The sequence below is a fragment of the Pogona vitticeps genome, chromosome 5, assembly GCF_051106095.1.
Source record: "Pogona vitticeps strain Pit_001003342236 chromosome 5, PviZW2.1, whole genome shotgun sequence".
In the NCBI taxonomy this organism is placed as follows: domain Eukaryota; kingdom Metazoa; phylum Chordata; class Lepidosauria; order Squamata; family Agamidae; genus Pogona; species Pogona vitticeps.
In genome coordinates this window covers 37,750,084-37,772,462 of record NC_135787.1, presented here as the reverse complement: position 1 = coordinate 37,772,462, position 22,379 = coordinate 37,750,084, and positions in this window count along the sequence as shown.

The following is a 22,379-nucleotide window of genomic DNA, read 5'->3' as shown; positions in this document are numbered from 1 at the left end:
ATTTTTTCACAATCTTTCCATGTAAGAAAATACCAGTGTAGGGAAATGGGGAAGACATAGGAAGGGGTACAGTTTTGTTACTGAAAGCTCTAATTTCTACATATGAAAATTTCATCAGGGCTATCTAAGATAAGTATGCTGAGGAAGAATATGAAGGGATCTGCCACAAGACTTATTGAGTGCATTTTGATAGTTCTCTTTCACAAGAGTAGGAATATTAAAACCATTTTGGTGGAGTCTGGGGACCTGAGAGGATACTTGCATTAAAAATGTAGGATGTTCATATCTTTCTGCTGCTGCCACGTATGTTATAAAGCCTTAAATGTTCTTCTGTGACACTGGGATGAATTTAATGGTGATGCAGAAAACAATGTATTGACATCATCAACAAAGTTGGTAGCACATTAATTAAAGGACATTTTACAGCATTCCATAGAACAAGCTCGTAATGTCTTGAAGAATGCACAGATTAGGGGTTACAACCTCTAACTCAAAGTAGGCGATATGAGGTTCAGAGGAGAGTCATCTAACATCTCTACCCCCTGTAATCCTACAAACCACAAACTTTTTAAACAATGGCTCAGACTGTTCCCTTGTGCTGTGGTGGTGGGGGAACTATCACAATTTTTGCAGGCTTTCCATCATGCCACCCACCCAATTTGTCAAAAAAATATTTGGGACATTAGAGGATACATATGGGCTTTTTCAGTACACACACACAAAGGCAAATGAGAGAGAGAGAGAGAGAAGTTAACAGTTATCATCAACTTTTGTCAAATACCATCTCTTTTTTTAAAAAAAATAGCACTTGGATGAAGTAGGGGTGGGAGAGGCAAAGTTTGGCACTTTAGAGCTTTGCACTATCTCTGAATGGATCAACTGTATTAAATTGGAGTGAGGGCACTGAGAAAACTTGTAGAAGACAGTGCAGCAGAGGGAATAAAAGAAGAGTGGGACAAGTCATTTGAAAATAGACTTACAGTCATGCCACAGTTTCCAGATGGCTCGTGGAAGATGAACTAATAACATTAAAATTCCCTTTAGGATCATGCATCATTGGATTTGTTTGTAACTGAATTCTACAGCATATGTTAGTGTAATGACTGACATTTCATTACAAGGTCTGCAGAATATTTACACAAAGCATCTTTAATATAAAATGTTATGACCTCTGCTGTTATATTATTTTCCTTGAAACCTAATGTACTGTTTGGTTTTTCTTCCTGGTAATAATCATTTCTAAAGCAAGGCTGGATAATTTATTCTTTGTACCTTTGGTTCTGACTTCTGGGACAATAGCATGCTTGTTTGCAAACCTATAGTAAGCATGTGTGGGCATCCTTTCTAATATAGAATATTTTCCTCATAAGTATATCACTCATATCTAGGAGGCTCTACAGTGATAATATTAATGGTTAGCCACTGAAAGTTTCATCCATGAATTTACGATGTTAATTTTATTTCCGTGAATATTTATTGCATCTTTGTTGGGTGAGAGCTGGTAAAAATCTAAGATCTTTAGATATTTTTCAGTGAATAGGTGAGGGAAAAACTAGGCAAGATGGAAAAGCCTAAAAAGCTGTGTGTGTAACAGTTTTCAGATAAAGTGTACCATCAGCTTCAGAAACAGCGTAGTGAACAGGGATGTTAAAAAAATCTCTTGATCTGGTTGGATTTCACTTAGTCCTGTATTTATTTTCTTCTTGTATAAAGTGGCAAGACTTCAGTGTTTCAAGTTACAAGATATTGTCATTTTCTTCTAACCCAGAACTTTGTGTATATTTATTATCAATACCTTCACATTTTTCTCTTTGACTAAAACATCTTTTGAGCATTTTCCCCCATATATGCATGTGCTCAGAAGTATGAATTTACTTGTCTGCAATTCAAAAAGGAAAGAAAAATGAATGCAAATCTCACTGGCCAGCCTCACAAGAGTTCTGTGGAAATAATATTGGTTGTCAAACCTACCAAAGTTTTTTAAAGTTACTTTAAGTTTATATTAGGCAATAAACATATGTAAGTTTTTATAAAGCAGTGATCATGGTGTGGTACTTCTACCCAACATAGTATAAAATCAAAGAATATTCTTGGGACAATTTTTAGTGTTGTTATTTGATCATCTATGGTATTTCTCCTTCTCCTTCCTTCTCCCCCCTCTCTGATTGATCAACATTGTTGTTTCAAATGCTGGAATAAATGGAAATACATTGCTGTGGCACAGCAAGATCACTGAACATCCTCTGGTATTACATCCATATTATCTTACTGATACAGTGAGGTAAATAGGCAGAAATTAGAATCAGCTTCCAGAAGCATTTTGCTTAATGCAGCACTGGAAGCTGTCTGGAGTCTTTTAAGAAAAGGAGGTAATTCTGAACCTCTGCCCTTTTGTTGCAAAAATTACAGGTTTTGTGTCAGTTTGATTGTAAGCTCAGCAGGTGGCATCTTATAGATTGGCTGCACTCAGCAGCAGGAGGCCACTTGTCCCATTCAGAGTTCCTCAAGATGGTTGTTAAAAAAGACAGGTTCTAGCATTCCAAAACAATTTAAAAAGTTTTCTCCCTTGGAACTTTCAGACTTCTCTCTTAAAGACCTCCTTTATGAATCCCTGTGGATTGTACTTCTGAAAACAGAGAAGAGGAAACTTTTAGATGTATTATTCTATGAATCAAATTTCCTTCATTTTTTTTTTGCCTCACCAATCCTAAATAAATAAACATCCCTTTAAATTAAATGGATGCCTAAAGAGTCCCATATTATGGCACTCCACTCATTATAGAGATCCACAGCTAGTCAGGTACATTTAGGGCTACACTGAACATTTCCTCACATAAGAAATTTCAACTATTCTCATATAATTTGATACAAAATAAATCACCTTTCAACCTAATTTTGCTGGAGGACAAATTTCTGAGAATTTCTCACGGATCAAATGCCAGGTGTATTGGGGAAGAATAGGGAAGACCAAAGAAAGCTAAATAATCACCACTGGGTGAAGGCAGACGGAACATTAAGAAAAAACTGAAAGGGGGAATGAGAAAGAATAGGGTAGAGGAAGAAAGTAATGGGTAAAATTAATGGGGAGGTAATAACTGATTTCTAACCCAGGTGGAGATGATACTTCTGCCAGTCTTAAATACATTTTAGTACTTCCTTTTCAATATAAGGTGTATTTCCATTAGACCCTGCTGCCTCCCCAAGAATTCATAGCTTCTGTCCCTCCAGTACCATAAAAACCTTCTCTAAAGGGCAAGGAGATCGACTGGGATGGCACTTCAGAGGGCAGCATAAGAGAGCTCTAGAATGCTTTATTTTGCCCCTTCATTTCACCCATGGAAGCATCTTATACCAATTCTTTTCTGAGCTTTGTATCTTTCTTTTCTTCCTGTTTCAGACAGCTGCTTGGGGGCTGATGTGGTTTTGTATTTTATTCTCACTGCCTGATTTGCAGAGATATCATGTAAATGTAATCAGTCTAATGTGAGGCACATTCTTTCAGTATCACTCTTATTTCTCAATTTTAGCTTTAAAATGATGTCAAATCATAGAAAGTTGCTGAAGATGTCATTGTGAGCTCATAATAGACTCTTCAGTATATAGTAACAGGGATTGATGGGGGGGTCACCATACCAAAAGCTGAGCTTGGATTTTTCCATTTGAAAGGTAAAGCCAGTGGGACATAATCATCAGAGTAGCACAGTAGACTACAGAGTGAGCTTCAGTTCCCATTCACACATGAAATTGTTTGAGTGACCTGATGTTAATCATTATCTCTCAACCTAATGTAACTCAGAGGGTTGTTGCAATGGAGGAGTTGACTCACCAACTCTCCACTGATTCAATGGGCTGTCTATAGCTGCAACTTACCACTCGATTTCAGCCAAGATGTCAGAAGGTACCTGCCTCTATACCCTCTATACCAGTGGTCCCCAACCTTGGGCCTCCAGATGTTCTTGGACTTCAACTCCCAGAAATCCTGGCCAGCAGAGGTGGTGGTGAAGGCTTCTGGGAGTTGTAGTCCAAGAACATCTGGAGGCCCAAGGTTGGGGACCACTGCTCTAAAGGGTTAATTGACCCAATTGTGTTGCTGTGGGCTTTGTTACAATACAGTAGTAGGGTTTTTCTGAATTTCACATTCTGTTTGGTATATACTGTAGAGTCAAAGTCTTTTATTGCAGGGGAACCGAAGAAAGCTGCTGGATGCTAGGAAACATGAGAAACAGCCTTGCTCTGTCAGACCAAATGTCTTCTAATTTAGTACGTTTTTCCAAGATGCACCTCACAGCCCCATAACCACAGCATGAAGGCTTAATGTCGCTTCCCAGCAAATAAGATTCAGAGCCTTCCATATAGAGGATTCCCATAGCTTTCATGACTCATATCTATAGACAAATCCTCTGTAAAAACATTGCATCTCCTATTAAAAGCGAGAGGGTGAGGCAAATATATACCATTGGTCACCCTGAGTAGGAATCATGGGATCTTATATGCCCAAACATCTGGAGGGCCAAAGGTTCCTCAGACCTCCCCTGCCCCCACTTCCAGATAAATAAAATGATACCATTTTAGATCAAGAGCACAATCCACCAGTGATTTCTCCAGTGACATCCCTGTTGAAAGCTAAATGAAAAAGATGCACACTTTGGTCCCTCTCCTCTCCGCTTTTTTTCTTCTACAGGTCTTACTTGCAACAATTGCAGTAATTAGAGAAATATGTTCAGTTATATTATCTAACATATTCATTTCCACTGTTTACCCAAAGAATGGTTTGAGTAGGTGAATGTATGTGTGAGTACAATATTATATTAAAACTACCTTTTCAGTGAAGGAACACTTATGTTCTATTAAGCACAAATGCTCTTTTAATTCAGGTAAATCTTATTTCCTATTTACCTCAAATCAGTATTTTGATGTGGACATTTGCAGTGTTTTTGAGAACTATATGCACATGAAGTTCAACACTCCCATTCCTCTGGGCCCAGAACATTAAAAAATTAGCATTTTACATTTACAATATTTTATTAATTCTATAAGCATGGACTAAATGTCTTTACAAAAATGTCTCCTGTGCCAGTTATAGGACATCTGCAGTATCTTCACAAGCATGGGTACGAAAATAAGGGTATACCTAAAATTAAGTGACATTCCATTCAATACCTCCAATATTGTTAAGGCTTAGTCTGATGATTTTTGGGGATTTGTAACATAAGCTGAGTACAGGGAGTTAAGACAGTATCTGAAAGGTAAAAGCCAGCCTAGTTATTAATTCAATTTATTTTTGCTTCAGTGCCTTAAAGTTTCGGACTGATGTGAATTCAAATGACCAGTGGAGGAAAAACGGCAAGGAAGCTGTTACCCAGCAGTACCCCTCTGATGCTCACAATAGAGGAAGCGAAAGATCCTATTTATGTAGTCAAGAATTGCTTCATTTGCCAGTAGGGGTTCTCAGCATGACTGGCAAATCACAGATCCAGCATCCTTTGGGCTTTCTACTCTAGTCATTACCATCTACTTGTGAATTCCTCATCCTCTTCTTCCGAGTAATAGGTACAAAGATACGCTGAAGGTCAAAAGATATTGCCAGGATGGCTTTGTGAATGATTTTGATGAATTCTATTGGTATAACATAGACCCTGCTGTTTCTTCTTGCCTCTTCTCTTTGGAAGATCACTATGGGACCAGTTATGCCGATGAAAGCAACCTGGACAATATTTATTTTTAGAGGGATTATTTTGGAATCTAGCTTTTAAAGTTTCGTCTGTTTTCTTTTGCTTTGCTTCATGAGTAAACTGGGTGAAAGCAGGTGCTTGCAAGTATTTTGAAATACACAGAAAGAAAGCAATGCATCATTTTAGGCCAAGTAAGCACTGTCTTTAGGGCTACACACTGGCTAAAAAGTCTATTTGTTCAAATGAGCAGTAGCATCCCTACTGTTAGGCAAACTGAGGTAGCATAATCCAGGCAAGGATGCCAAGGGGCCAGAAAAGCAAAAGGAATCATCCATTCCCTAAGTGAATAAAAGTGTGTCTGTTGAGATATATGCCATAAAGTCAATTCTTACTTATGGCAACTCTTTTCAGGTTTTCCCAGGTAGGGAATACTCAGAAGTGGTCTACCACTCATTCTCATGAAAGTTTTACAGGGCTGTGTGCAAAAACAAAATAAGTGAAGAGTTACCTCCCTAGTCCTAAGAGAAGGATAACTGGATTACACATGTGCAAGAAGCATACTGCTAAAATGAATTGCTGGAAAACTTGTGTTGTACACACTAGACAAAACTGCTCAGTTTGTCATCTATGAATTCAGCAGTAGTAAGGCGTTTGTATGTCATTTAAAATCTTAAAAGATGATGTTGTTAAGGTGCTACCCTCAATATGCCAGCAACTTTGGAAAACTCAGCAGTGCCAGAGGACTGGAAAAGATCACTCTACAGTGCAAAGAAGGGCAATGCCAAAGAATGCTCCAACTATTTAACTTATATGAAGAATACATCATGCAAAAGGCCGGACTGGAGGAATCCCAAACCAGAATTAAGATTGCCGGAAGAAATTTCAAAAACCTCTGATATGCAAATGATACCACTCTGATGGCAGAAAGTGAGGAGGAATTAAAGAACCTCTTAATGAGAGTGAAAGAGGAGAGTGCCAAAAATGGTCTGAAGCTCAACATCAAAAAAACTAAGATCATGGCCACCTGTCCCATCACCTCATGGAAAATAGAAGGGGAAAATATGGAGGTAGTGTCAGATTTTACTTTCTTGGGCTCCATGATCACTGCAGATGGTGACAGCAACCACAAAATTAAAAGATGTCTGCTTCTTGGGAGGAAAGTGCCAAGAAACTTAGCATCTTAAAAAGCAGAGACATCACCTTTCCGACAAAGGTCCGCATCATCAAAGCTATGGTTTTCCCAGTAGTGATGTATGGAAGTGAGAGCTGAACCATAAGGAAGGCTGACCGCCAAAGAACTGATGCTTTTAAATTGTGGTGCTGGAGGGGAATCTTGAGAGTCCCATGGACTGCAAGGAAATCAAACCTATCCATTCTAAAGGAAATCAACTCTGAGTGCTCACTGGAAGGACAGATCCTGAAGCTGAGGCTCCAATACTTTGGCCATCTCATGAGAAGAGAAGACTCCTTGGAAAAGATCCTGATGTTGGCAAAGTGTGAAGGCAATAGGAGAAGGGGACAACAGAGGATGAGATGGTTGGACAGTGTCATTGAAGCAATCAACCTGAATTTGACCCAACTCCAGGAGGCAGTGGAAGACAGGAGGACCTGGCGTGCTCTGGTCCATGGGGTTACGAAGAGTCAGACAGAACTTAACAACTAAACAACGTGTCAGTGTAAACCATCCATTGAGTAGAAGGTAAGACAGTCAACTACCATGTTAATTTCTCTGCAAGTAAACAGCTGCAACTTCAGGGATGAATCATGGCCTTGACTTTTTTTGAAAAGTCATTACCCAGTTGTATACAATTGCAGACCATTCCCCCCCCCCTTTTTTTTTGACCTTCACAGAATCTATGTAGATTAGAGAGTATCTAAAACAATAGTCCTAATTGAAAGCTTTGTGGGCAGAGATTGCTGTTGAGCTGCTCCCATTTGGAAAAGTGATAACAAAACAACTTGCAGAATGATAATCACTTGTTAATCTTTTATAGAATGTTAAGCAGTGGGAATGCTTATGGTAGATCTTGAAAGCAAGCATCTGATATGCTGGCAGAGTACTGAATGTGGATATGTAGCATGCAGGGCATGCAAATATTTAGGGCATATATGAATGAACATTTGATATGCACTTTCAAGGATGTAGCAATATGAAATGATGTAATTATATGGTTGCTACTCACACTTTTTAAAATTAATTCTAACTGTGATATGCAATTTTCATTTTTTAGTATATTAGATGGTCTAGTTCTTCTGGCATTCTTATATATAAGAGAAGCTTGTCCTATGATGCTTATTCTGTATTGTTTATTTAATCTTGCCACAAATCAAAGACATGCACGGTTTCCAGTGTGCGATAACTGTAGAAGCAAATCAATTTTTAAGCTTTTGAAAAAATTATTTAAAAGTACAGGAGACTTCTAACCTAGCTAAAGCTTTTGTATTCCACTCCTTCCTTTCTAGCCAAACAGTGGTACCAAAATACTGGCCATAATCCAGAAAAAAAACATATAGCTAGTTTTGAATGTATCTGTGATATTTCCAATTGAACAACAACAGCAGAGGCAAACACAAACCAAAATAACTTATCTGGATCCAAGAGAGCTTTTGTGCTGGCTTAAATGACTTCTTTGGATTGTGACCACTGTCCATTTTTATTTATTATGTTGCATCTTTGCTCCCATGAATGAAGGAGCAAAATCTGTTTTGTATATGGATCTTGCAGTAAATAGAGTCCATCCACTGATTAATCAGATAAAAAGATGCTAGTTTTCATTTAGAACAGGATGGCCTTTAGAGATATAGTCCTTTAGAACAGTGGTCTCCAACCTTGGGCCTCCAGATGTTCTTGGACTACAACTCCCAGAAGCCTTTACTACCACCTCTGCTGGCCAAGATTTCTGGGATTTGAAGTCCAAGAACATCTGGAGGCCCAAGGTTGGGGACCACTGCTTTAGAACTCCTGTCTCTGCATCGCAAGGCCTGTAGGTTACCTCTTGATGATCAATCAACAAACAAAGGCAAGTCAGTTTGCATCTTGTAGAGATATGGAACGAAAGAGAAAGACAAGAAATTGTGAGTTTTCGCCATCCAGATGCTGTAGCAGTGCAGATGCCCATGTGACATTTTCAGAGCCACCCAAGTACAACACACATACCGCTTAAGACACCCAATAAAAACATTTTAAAAAACCAGTAAAAATTTAAAACAAAAACACATTGATGAGCTGATTTGTTTTGCTTTGGGGGGGCATATAGATACAAATGAAAGCACATTAGCCATTGGTGGTATCAGTCACAGAAATTAAGCTAAAATGTAGCAGAATGAAGTATATTATGGGCACAAGATACTGATTCAATATTCAGTCGATGCTTAAGTGTGCATAAAAACTAGCAATCCCTACACAGAGCACAGGCCAGGATCCTGTTCATTAGTTAGCCTGGTGTGAGTTCAGCGACATGAACTGCGGCTAAGAATTGATGGCAATTGACAAATTGCTCTTTGCAACCCTCATTGTAGGTTAGTCACATGTTTTGGGGCACAATGAGGGTTACAAGAGACAACTCCTTAATTCATTGCAATTCACTACTGCAGTTTACAACACTGCACTTATGCAGTAGGATTCTGCCCACTGTTTCTGTATCACCGATAGAATCATTTGTTCAACAAAAGTATTCCACTATTGAAACCTGTTTAGGGAATGTCGACACATCACAGAGATTGTTTAGAACAGTAGCAATTTGATAATCCTATGTTGTAGGTCCCATAGGTTATTTAATCATAGGTTAAACTGTCAAGTGCATGAATAATTATGAATTTTTCAGTTTCAGGAAGCCAAAATATGAGAATCCCCCCAAATATGTATGCTTCAGGGGAGAAATTATTTTGGACTTTTCAGTTGACGTTTTTACTTATTTATTCATTCACCTACACTGCAGTTAAAAAAAATTATTGTAGGATGAAAAGGTAGTCTGAATCTATTTCCATATCATGTAAATTATGTCATGCATAATAATTTCTATTTAATATCATCCCATCCTGGCAGGTCTTAATGAATCAGTTTTAATGCTTATGTATTGATTGTATCAATAACTAAGTTATTTGCATTGTAAAAAAAATAATCATATTTTGAAAGTGCACTCTATAGTACCATCACATCAAGTTTTTCTGAATATTCTGCATTTCACTAAACACAACTAAATCAGTGTGACCCAAACTCATATAATGATATCTTGAAGCAAAGAACTGTTTTCATACCACATTACATAATAGACTAGGTGTGAAATTAGTTTTACGGTGACTGGACACCCTGAAGGTTGTTAACTTTTTAAAATGGAGCGCACCTTGTGTATAGCAGCATTATGTTTTCTTGCTTTCTTTATTACATATATAAGTACATACATACATATATAAAAACATGGTGCAATAAATTGTAAGCAAATTAGTAATTACTAGAATGCCTAATTCAGACTGTATAAATCAGTCATTTTTCAGACATCCTGTTTTTGTTTGTTTTCTTAAAAAGCTATTTTGAGTTTCTCAGAGTCAGCTTGCAAAGTTTGTCATACTATTAGTATTCAAATTAGGCTAAGCTAGCAACCAACCGTATAAGCTTGGAGGTCTTTGTAGGTACTAACAAGTTAGGACCTCAGGAGAAGTTAATCGGAGGTCACACTTGCAGAGATACCATTGCGAACATACAAAGTAAGCAATGAACCATAACTATCAAGTTTTCAGATCTTATATCCCACTAGTCACTCCGTCAAAGAACACAGGTCCCAAATGGGACATTTATATGCATTTCCTAAGAAGGACATTTATATGTTCTGAGGCATTCTGGTCTGAGGCATTATTTAAACTGTAATTGTGGGGAAGAGCACTGAAAAAAAATAAGGTTAGAGCTTCTGTAGTGCTCTTCTAAAACAACACCATTACCAGAACACGTAGCTTGATACAGATAACCTCGTTACTCCTACTGTGTTCCTTCCAAGCCTGCCTGGTAATATATTTTTCTCAAAGGTCACTGCAATATCAGTTGTTCTATATGGAAGTGTCAACACCTTCTGCACACCACCCATTACATATATAAATCCACTTCAAGGCCTAGAGGCCCTTTGATCTAGGGTTTTGTTTTCATTGTGTTGTACCATAGCTAATAACTACAAAGCAATGAAAAAGTGGGAATAAAAGATTAAATACAATGCAAAGAGAATACACAATGAATTTGCTGCATTAAATTAACCTTTGAAAAGTATACACACAGAGAGTTTTTCCAATAATAGACAAGCAAATGAACTTTGAAACATCCGGGGAATTTAAAATGTCAGTTCACTAAACTCAGTAAAGGAAACTTTTCTGATCAAAATAGGTCAGGGAGGTGGGTAGCAATAATAATAAAAATACTGAAGTGGCAAAATTGGGGGGGAAATAAACAAGAGATTACATTAATTTGACACAGTTTCCAATAAATGTTTTTATTCAAATGTGCAAGGAGGCTGCAAATGTTTACCTTCTGCCCACAGCAGTTAATGGATTTGTCTTTCAAAGTAGAGTTCTAAGAATTACTGTCTGTGACCATACATATCACCCATTTGCTTTCATCTTCTGCCCCTAACAATGGAAAATCAGCACTCTGATTAAGTTATATATGGTAAGACATAGTGGGTGTTATCTCCTCTCCTACTCTTTATGATTTTGCTTCCAGTTTTCAAGAGCCAATGTAGATCAACATTGTTACTTGTATGAATTAATTCTCTAATATAACATGTAAATTGTGTATTGTTGTCACCAACCTTTACTTTTACTTTACTTTTATTTGATTTATACCCCGCCCCCCTAGACAAAGTCTACTCAGGAACCTAGAGAACCTTATTCCCCAGAATTGAAGAATGGCAAAGCTTCTGTTTCTCTCAGTACATACTTCTTTTCTCTTGCTATATCATCACCACCTTCTCTAACTATTTTCCTAACCAGCTCTATCTCTTTCAGTACCTGTTCCCTTTCTCTATGACTACCCAACCCTATCTGACTCCTCCGTCTCCCGCCAAGCCTCATGTAGCTGCTGACTCCGCCTCTCCAGTCCTCTCATAGGTTCATGCAAATCAGCTCATAAATATGAATGGCATGAGTGACATGGGCGATCGCCACAATCATCTGCCTTAAGATTTTTATTTTTCATGAAATCATCTCATGACCATTAAGGAAGACATCATTTAAGAAGCACAGTTTGAAATAAGAAGCACTATCCTGTTAGTTAATGATAGAAATTAGGGATTCTGCACAGCTGCATAGATCACTGCTAGTCTCCTGAACAAATGATGAAGTGAAAACTCAACTGCCATGCATTAGTGACAATTTTTATATAGTTCAAGATCTAAAGCTAGCTAATCAAAACAAACAGTCTGCTTCTTTTTGCTCATGAGCTTGCATGCAAACGGAGTAATAAACAAAATGTCTCTTTTTATTTTAGATGAAGCAGTAAATGCTCCTTACCTCCCTCCCCCATTTTAAGATGTTGGAGGTAGGGAAGAATTAAAATTCTATACTAATTAGATGGTCTTAAAATAACAGATAGGCAGAAGGGAGAAAAATGAAAAACAATGACTTCACAGCTCTCTTTCTAAGATTTTGCCCCCCCCCCAGCCCAGAAATAAAGAGGCGAGACACAGGTTGTTTGGGTTAAAACTTGGGCCACAGCTTTATTAACTATTTAACCTAATCCCCCAACTACAAGGGGGCCTGAGCGTAGTGCAATCTCCTTAACAGGCTGGAGTAACCTATACCTCTGGACAATTCAAGTAGAGCAGGATGAGCTCCTATTTCCTATTTACCCTTAGTACAGAGCCTTCAGGTGTTCTGTGCTAAGGGTAATCTACCTTCTCAGCCCACCAACTCTCATGATCCTAAGTGGGCTGCTGTCCGGGAAGTTCCCATATGTGGAACCACCTATCCTCAGATACCCAATCGGCTCTACCTGACAGAGAGATGGAATAATTGTTGTACCATGTACTAACCATGAACTCACCTCAACTCTTGTCTTCGCACTACCCGCCACTGCCAGGGGCTATTTATATGCCCCAAGCCTGCCACCAGAGATCACCCCTTACCTGTATAAATTCAGAAATAGCCTTAACTGGGCAAAGGTCTTTAACAGAACAAACACTCAAGATTATAATTTGGCCCTTCCCATACCGGTCGGTTTTGGACCAGCGGAGATGGAACAAGACTCTGTCTTCGGAGAGCAATAAGTTGTCGATCTGCAATGCTGTCCTAGCATTGTCTTCCTTAGATGTCCTTACCAATTCACTAACCCTAAAGGCCCCCCAAAAAGCAGTCAGACCAGCTGCCCTAAATAATTTTACCTCAAACAGATCTGTGCACACTGTTTCCCAAGCTCTAATAAGTCGAAAAAGAATTTTGGGTGACATCAGTGTACGCTTGTCTTCCTGCCTACCCCTCTCCTTGCTCCACCCTTCAATCATTTTTCTAACCCTGAAATCACTGGCAGGATCAGGGCAACCATGCGCTTTAGTATAAAATGCAAGGGCCAACATCTTTCCCTGTATAGTGTGGGGACCCAAAACTTTTTGATAGATATAAACTCCATATTGCTGCAAATGATCAACCATCATAGGCCATGATCAACCATGCCTAGCCCACTGCAAAATGCGAAACATTCCTCACATGCAGCTGCGCAGCTGTGCCTGGTACTGGGAGAGATTGCTAAACTGATTGCCCTGTTGGCTTCAATCCTGAACCTGAAACTCAGCGTCTAAAGCACAGCTCATCTCTCCAGAAAGATATTCCATTGAATCCATCAAGAAAATGTAACCAGGTACACAGGTCATCCCTCATGCCTGCTGAAATTCTCCTATCTAGTTCACTTCTGATATGTGGTGACTAGATGAGTTAAAGACCTCCAAAATATCCCACCATTAACAGCTCAGATCTTGCAAAAACAACACCCTCTTGTAGAGCCTCGTGGCGCAGTGGTTAAACCGCTGTAATGCAGCTAAAACTGTGCTCATGACCTGGGGTTCAAATCCCAGGTAGCCGGCTCAAGGTTGACTCAGCGTTCTATCCTTCCGAGGTCGGTAAAATGAGTACCCAGCTTGCTGGGGGGGGGGCAATGTGTAGCCTGCATAATTAACTTGTAAACCGCCCAGAGAGTGCTTGAAGTGCTATGGGGCGGTATATAAGCAGCACGCTTTGCTTTGCTTTTGCTTTGTATGTAGCTGTTCTCTCTTCCTACTGGCTTCCATTCCTAGCCATATTGGATTTTTCAGTAAGTTCTACTCATGTCTTGCAAACTAACAGCTAGAACTTCCTTTTTTGAGATAAGCTGTCTCATGTTAGTGTTTATCTGTTCCTACTGCTCCCCCTTTTCCCAGCAAAACATCCTTTTCTGGTCAGTTTTGTAGTCTCATTATAGGATAGCCTTGGTTGACTTAGTTTTGCTCTAGTGAGAGTTCAGACTTGACTTGATTGAGCACTCACTCGCCTCTCTGGTGGTCTGTGGTATCTCTGCAATGCAAAGCTCCAACACCACATTTCAAATGAGGTGAATATTTCTCCCATCTTTCTTCTCTGTCTGTATTTTACATAGTATGGATGATTCATGTTCCTAGAAGATGAGGGTAGAAGAGCTCAAATATATTCTACAAGTGGAAGCTCTATAGCACTCAGATGTACAACACCATGCTGTACAATATACCAGTACAGTGGACCCTCTACTTACGGAATTAATCCATATTGGAACACTGGCTGCAAGTTGAAAAGTCTGTAGGTCGAATCTCCATTGACCTACAATGCATTGAAAACCGATTAATCCCATAACTGGCAGTTTTTATTCTACAGTGGTGCCTCGCTTAACGAGTGCACTGTATAGCGATGTTTCCATATAGCGATCCCTTTTTCGGGATCGCTATACGGAAACATACCCGATCTTCGCAATGGGGAAAACCCGCATTGCGAAGATCGGGTATTGCGGCGGCCATTTTGGAGCCGCCGAACAGCTGTTCGGCGACTCCAAAATGGCCACCGGAAGCCCGGAAATGGCTGCCGGAAGCCGTTTTCACGTCCTGCCCTCGCTTAGCGAGGGCGCGAAAATGGCTGCCGGCAAGGGGAATCCTCGCTGAACGGGTAAGTAAGCAAGGTATTGGAACGCATTAAACTAAGTTTAATGCGTTTCAATACGTTTTCCCTACCCGTTTAGCGATGATTCCACATAGCGAGGGTTAATCCGGAACGGATTAACCTCGCTATGCGGGGCACCACTGTATTTTTGTTCCATTTTGGGTTTTTTCTGGTCTGTAAGTCGATTCTCCGGCTGCAAGTTGAATCTAAATTTTGCGGCCAGAGAAGTCTGTAACTCGAAAAGTCTGTAAGTCGAGCCATCTGTAAGTCGAGGGTCCACTGTACTCCCATAATTTAGTATGCTAGATCAGAATGATGGTATTCCTGAGACAACACAGCAAACAATAAAACAAGTTTCAGATATCAAAGATGAACTCTCACAGTCTCTATCCCTCATTGTTCTTTCTGGCAGCAACTCTTTTATGAAGATCCACAGATTCAGGGCTGAAGAATAAGCTGGTGGACACAGCTGCACTCCAAAGACAAACGCAAACTCTTCCCTCTCCCTGAATGTGCATGCATTAATTGAGAAAACGTGCAAAAACAGAGAGGCAGTCTGTTGAAAAGACTGCTTGTGGGAGATGAGGAAGAAAAGAAATATTTCTTGAAAAAAGGAGAAAAACATGAAAAGTTCAGTTAAATTTTTTTCATGTGAGGCTTGTCTTCCATTGAGATTATCAGTAAAGCAGCACAGACTAAATTTTGGTCATTAGTCCAGCCGAAATAGAACACACTAAGTTACACCATATGGAAGTCCTGCTGATTCAATGGCTCTACCCCAGCCGAGACTAACAATTGTATTTAGCCCTAGGAGATGGCTGAGTGGTATGTGTTCTTGTTCCAATTCCCCCCCCCCCACCTCCATCTTAACAGACAGTTTTGTTGCTATGCATAAATAGGGCTTAACTGCTCTAAACCTTTTTAAAATACAGGGATTTCAAAACTTGCATCACCAGGAGCAAAGCTTACTGTTAATGTCTTGCAAATATATTATTCTCTGGTGTATTTCTGAATTATGTATCTATAACTATGTTCATTCCTTTGAACTCACCCATTGCAGGGACTTTAAAACTAGATTATAACTCATTAACTTTCTCTTTAACCTGCCAATATTCAGGATTTCCAAGCATTATAGAGTGCTCTTATTTTTAAAGAATGCCACTTAAGGCATTGAAATAGCTGAAGAATCCCGTGGTAGTGGTGGGGAAATGGAGGAAACGTAGTTAAATTATCACCTATTTAATGCTAATTACAGTTGCATAATTGTCAAATTTTAATAATTTTTCAGGATTCATTTAAAGAGACGTCAAGGTGTCGTAACCCAAAGTCTACTAATTGACATTAGATTCTGCACTTTAATACATGTTGTTGTGGTTGTGGGGATGGCTATAGAGATTCAGGCAAAAGCAGCATCAGTATCTCAAGTTCTTGATAATGAATTAGAAACAGCTAGTTGCTTGAGAGACATATACTGAGACCTATAAATTCTGTGAGCTAAATCAGTTACTTTTGTGCAAGACAACCTCTTTAACAATCTCTCACTCACTTGCCTCATCTCCTCAGAGCAATTTACCCCTGGACCGTCTTGACAATCTGATTCGGCCTCTCCCTGTGATTTAGGGCGACGAATTACGGGCAATTGACTTTACCCAAGGGCATTGGTTGGTTTTTCTTTTGGGGACTGGATGGGCTTTAGGGTGCAGTTCAGCACTTGAACCACGAGTGTAACACTGGATGTCAAAGCATCAAGTTCTATATAATTAAACTTTCATTATTTATTTCAATAATAAGATTTATTTATTTGTTTAATTATTTGTTTATTTATTTGACATTTATACCACCCATCTGACTGCCAAGGCCACTCTGGGTGGTTTACAACATTAAAGGAATTTAACGTCATGAACAACTATATAAAACAGTGAACATAATAATTATAAAAAAATCAAAATTAAACACCTATACACCAACAAAATTAACCAAAATAATTAAAATAATATGAAGGCAAAGTGGTGGAATTGATAATATAAACATTAAAACAGTCACTGTGTTATAATGTTATAAATCCCAGAAAGGCCTGTCGGGGGAAAAAAAAAACATGTATTCAGCAATTGTTTAAAAATGTCCAGTGAAGGGGCCAGGTGAATTGTGGGTGGGAGATAATTCCAAAGATAGGGAACAACCACCAAAAAGGCCCGGTTTTTGGTCTTCTCTTTCTGGACCTCTCTTGGGGAAAATATTTCCAACTGTCTGGCCTGGGAAGATCATGTAGGATGGGAAAATCTCGTTGGGAGGAGGCATTCTGTCAGGTATCAAGGACCCAAATCATTTGGGGCTTTGTATGTTGGCATCATTACCTTGAAGCTGGCACAGAAAGAAACAGGTAACCAGGACAGGGTGGCCAGAATAGGGGTGATATGATAGTATTTCTTCACTCAGTAATCTGGCCACCATATTCTGGACCTGCTCAAGTTTCTGTATCAGCTTCATAGTCAGCCCCACGTAGAGAGCATTACAGTAGTCTAATCTTGAGACTACCAATGCATGGACCAGTATGGTGAGGGACCCGGTGTCAAGATAGGGATGCAGCTGAGCAATCCATCTCAGATGGAGATAAGCAGAATGAACCACATACACTATCTGGGACTCCATTGATAGCACTGGGTCCAGAAGTACGCCCAAGCTGGAAACATATGTAGTGGAGAGAGTAACACCCCCAAAGGAGAGGGTGACCCCCAGTCTGCAGACAATAGGGGCAGCCACACACAAGACACCTCTCTTATCTGGATTCAGCCTCAGTCTATTATCCCCCATCCAGCCCAGCCCAGCGTCCAGGCAGCGCTCAAGGGATCGAATGGCATCCTCTGCAGATAGAAGAAGAGAAAGAGCTGAGCGTCATCACCTGCATATTGGTGACACAAAGCTCCAGAACTCCTGATGACCTCCCACAGCAGCCTCATATTGATATTAAACAGCATTGGGGAGATTATTGATCCCTATGGGATTCCATATGAGAGTCTAAGAGGTGGAGATCATCTCCACAAGCTGCATTATTTGAGTATGGCCATCTAGGAATGACCAGAACCAGGCCAAAACCGGACCACCAATTCCCAGCCCAGAGTGCCTCCACAGGAGGATACCATGATCAAACCCCCTGAATTGATGCACGTATGGACAACTGGAGTGTTTTCTGATACAACTGGACAGTTTCACTGGTAGGATTGTCTTGTTAGGATTTATTATTATCTCATTGGAGAGGTTTACCAAATTCCCTGCCCCATAAAGTTGAAGGAACACATTTGGTGTTTGTATGGTAATACATATCATGTATTTCCTCATTACACAGCACTGTCCTCCCTTCAGCTACAGTCATCCAAAGTAGATAATAGTTCTCTCTTCACTGTGGATTTGACCAGCCTGGGAGAAAGTCCTGCATAAATACTTATGGATACATGTCGACCTTCACAGAATGAAGAAACTATCAGTCATGAGTAGAATCTCTTGTTTCCTCATATCGACCAAATGCATGGATAGCAGGTTTATACCAAAATTGCACCATGAAGCATGGGGCTGTTGTACTGCCAATGGTGAGAACAGACTTACTCCATGCATACTATGACCTTCCCCCATTATTTCAAAACCTTTCATGTGTTTCTGAATCATTAAAGTCGAGTACTTGAAAGCTTTAAATGGACGTTTCCCTACATTAAACTGAACGTTGGTAGTGAACTCTAACAAGGTTTGTAAAGCAAGCCACTTCTTGCTAGAAATGGGTTTCATCATTTTCAGAGTGCCAAAGGGGAGCTGTGTGCTGCCCACAGGCTGCATGCTTCACAACTCTGATGTAAAAGAAACATCCACTGTCCTTGTAGTTAACCATCCCAGAGAGTTTCTATGACAGAGCTGGGGAATCAAAACCAGGTCTCCTGTGTCCTAGTCCATTCCTTTATCAACGTCACCACTCTGGTACCCCTCCACTGCCCTACTGCAATAAAATCATGGAATAATTCAACATTCCGGAGTGCTTGAGAATTCAACCGACCAAGGGCAGAACAATAATAAAACATTGCTGTATATGTTTAGACCAAATACGTATGCTCCTGTTGAGGTTTCTAATGGGATAGCATGATCTTCTCTGCCAGTCTTCAGTAGTGCTAATGCTTTCTTCTCCTACTATATTCTCAATTTTCCATTTTCTGTTATTTCAGCTGCTGCTCAAGCCACATGGTCTTGTTGAGCATTACATTTGTTCTATTGTCACTGAGGTGTATTTTTCAGAGTGGGGTTGTTCTTACTGTTGTCTTTGGGCTTTTTGTTTCCTTAGTTGTTTCTATGTACCTCAGAATAACCTCTTCCAAGCATGGTGACACTTCCTTCTGTTTTTCACTGGCCCTACTTTGGTTCCATTTCAAATAACACAGGGAAAAAGCATTTGATCTTAGAGGAAGCAATCACAGCTCTGAATGGTTCTTCTTTCAGACTACAACTTCCAGAATCCCCGAGCTAGTATGACTACGTTAATATGGGATTTTTGAAGCTATAATCCAAAAATGTAATTTTTTTCCAGGCCCCCCAAAAGTGATGGGAAAATCCCATTGCCTAACTTTGTGCTGGCATAAATCATATTGTGGCACTGGATGTAATTAATTTAAATATATTTAAAGCTTCCTATCCCCCTATTTCAGCTTCTGATTTTTGCCCAATATATGTAAAATTAGTAAATGCAGGTTACTTACATTCAGGTCAGATACTCTGGTATATCCACAGCAGCACATTAGCAGTAGCGGAGTTGAAGTTAAGAAAAGCAGATATTCTTTTACACAATCTGGACAATTTAACTCACCTCTGAAGATTGTGCTTCAGTTGATCAAAGAGAATGTCATGATCAAAGGTGCTTTTTAGAGATGTGAAAGGCAAAAAAATGAGGGGGGGGCCTTCAAGGAGTAAGCATAAATTCACACTGCTCTCATTACCCTTCCTAATAACAGATCCTACACAAGGAACTAAAAGCCACACTGGAAATTAGCCCATAGGTTGTATCATGAAATCTTTTTTCATTGATAATGATGATCACTGAAATGGCTCAGGGTGTGATAAAGACAAAGTACCGTTTTCACCTTGATAACAATGCTAGAGGTCACTTTTATTTGGACATCATTTGCACCTGACTCATATGAGTCCTAACAGTCATGGCAGCTTTGTTTTCAGTAGTTGTAGACAGCCCTACACATAAAAAAGAATGGCATAATGCAATTAATTCTGCCCGAGATCAAGAAAAGGAAGGTTTGGAGTTCCACATTAGAAATGTAAGCCCCTACCTGTCCCAGATGAGAAATAGCAATACTTTGCTCCTCTGCTCAACATACTGATACTTTTCATCTGACTAAAAGCTAATTTGCACATTTGCAAGAATAAATTTATGGTTCTTCAAAATAATGATAGCTGTTCCTTCAGTGCATGACTTTCAAAAGGTAGAAGCATTGAATGGGTTGTTTGTGTCTTTGTGACTCATTGGCCAGTCCTTCCATATGTGTTGATTTTTATGAAAAACCAAGAGGAAAAATTGATAATGTGAGAGTCTAGAGATAGAATGACCGATGCAATGATCCAGCTACATTTTATCTCTGAGATATTTGCAAAGGCACAGCGGTAGGTAGTACTCAACTGAAAGCAATAATTCCCAGATAACCAACAAAACCAATACAGAGATACAGCTTGCTGACAGGGGCCCAGTACTATAAAAACACCAGTTGAACCATGTTTCTACTCTGGATGGAACATCTTGGAAGATAATATTTTTCACCAGCTTAAAACTGGCAGAAGCTCAGCCAGCCAAACACCTTAACATATGCTGGCATGATTCAGAAGAAAAATGTGTACTTTTTCCCTACCCCAGCTGTTATATCTGTACTAGGGCAGTGATCTGGATAGGAAAACAGCAGATGGTGCACCATCCATGGAAAATGTGCTTCTAAGACCATCAAAATGATATGCTCTGATCATCTGTAGAGTACCTGGCACAAGGAATGGCCTTACTGTATTTTGAAGGACATTTTCCTCAGCAGACAATGCTTTGTTATTGCAAAAGAAAATTGTCCAACAAGACCATTAACACTACATTCTCATCAAATAACTAAAAACAGCTGTTTTCCTTCAGGGTTTATGCTGGTTTCCTAATGTTTGGGGTTCCAAACAAAATCTTTAATATTTTCAACTGGAAATGACAACAGTAACATTTTAAGGCACAGGAATTATGCTGGTTGTACTTGCCAAAGGGGAGGGCTATTAACTGTACTGTGTAATAGATTTGTCTATACCCATAAGCATTGCTGTGGATGTGATGTGTTTCCATATCTTGCAATGCAACAAAACTCTTCCTGGGGCAAGAACTCACTTAATGTATTCTTTTTATTTTTACTGTATTTTTAAATTTCCCTAGATGAAGACTTAAAAAGCAGCCATCAACGTCATTTGGGGGCAATTTCTGCAGTATATATCATTGTGAAAATTTCATGATTATGTACAACAATGAACTGTTTCTGTGTGAGTCCTCAGATTTGTATACATTCAGACCAGACCAGCTGAACCCTTACATTCTGCAAAAGTGTTGTGAGCATAGGTAGGGTAGGACAAGCCTGCTTCATGTCAGCCCCATAAAACTCCTTGTCTCAGGTTTTTATCAGGAAGGCAAGCTGGGACATTATCTGATTTGCTCAGAAAACAAAAACAACTGTATTGTCAATATTCTGCAATGGGGACTCAAGTTGCGGGAATTACTCTCAAGTTGGACTTAAGTTGCACTGGTGACTCAGCTTGGACTTGACTCAGAACCCACCCACCTGCTCCCTTTTTTATGGGGAAAAAAACTCACTTTTTAATAGAGACTCAGGCTTGGGTCTTGGGACCTAGCACCAAAGACTTGGGCTTGTGACTCAGACCCCAAGATTTGCCAACATCTCTGGTATCCTGTTTCCTTGTATAGTGAGATAGATGCATCCATGGGACCAATACCCGCCATTTCATGCTGCCTGAAAATATTAAATAAAAAATTCAGAAAAGTATATTTCCAAGATATATCAACAGAACTGACCGCTAGTCAGAACCAGCCTTGTCAGGAATCATCAGCCCTGAAGAGGCTACGATAATCCTATTTTTCATGTGCTTATGTGAAAAAAGAGAGGTGGAAAAAAAACCCTCATTTTACAGAAAAATTCCAAAAGGGGCTAGCAAAAACCTTCATTAATTTGTCCAAGCTGGCACAAACATACCATGTTTCCATATTTCATGTATGTCCATGAAGTAAATAAACAAAAAAATTGCAAAAACTGCAGATCAGGCCTCATTCTGAAGTGCCAGACTTGGTTCCAAACCAAATGATGGGATCCAATTATAATATTCAGATTGGATTGTGCAAATGTTGTGTTTTCTGATCAGTGTGTGTGTGTTTTTTGTTTTGTTATGTTTAACTATATAATTTCTTTGAAACATGCAGTGGTAAAATCTAATAAATGAAGAATAGGTTCATAATCAGATATCTTTCAAGAGCTAACGGATACAGACAATATTATTAACTTT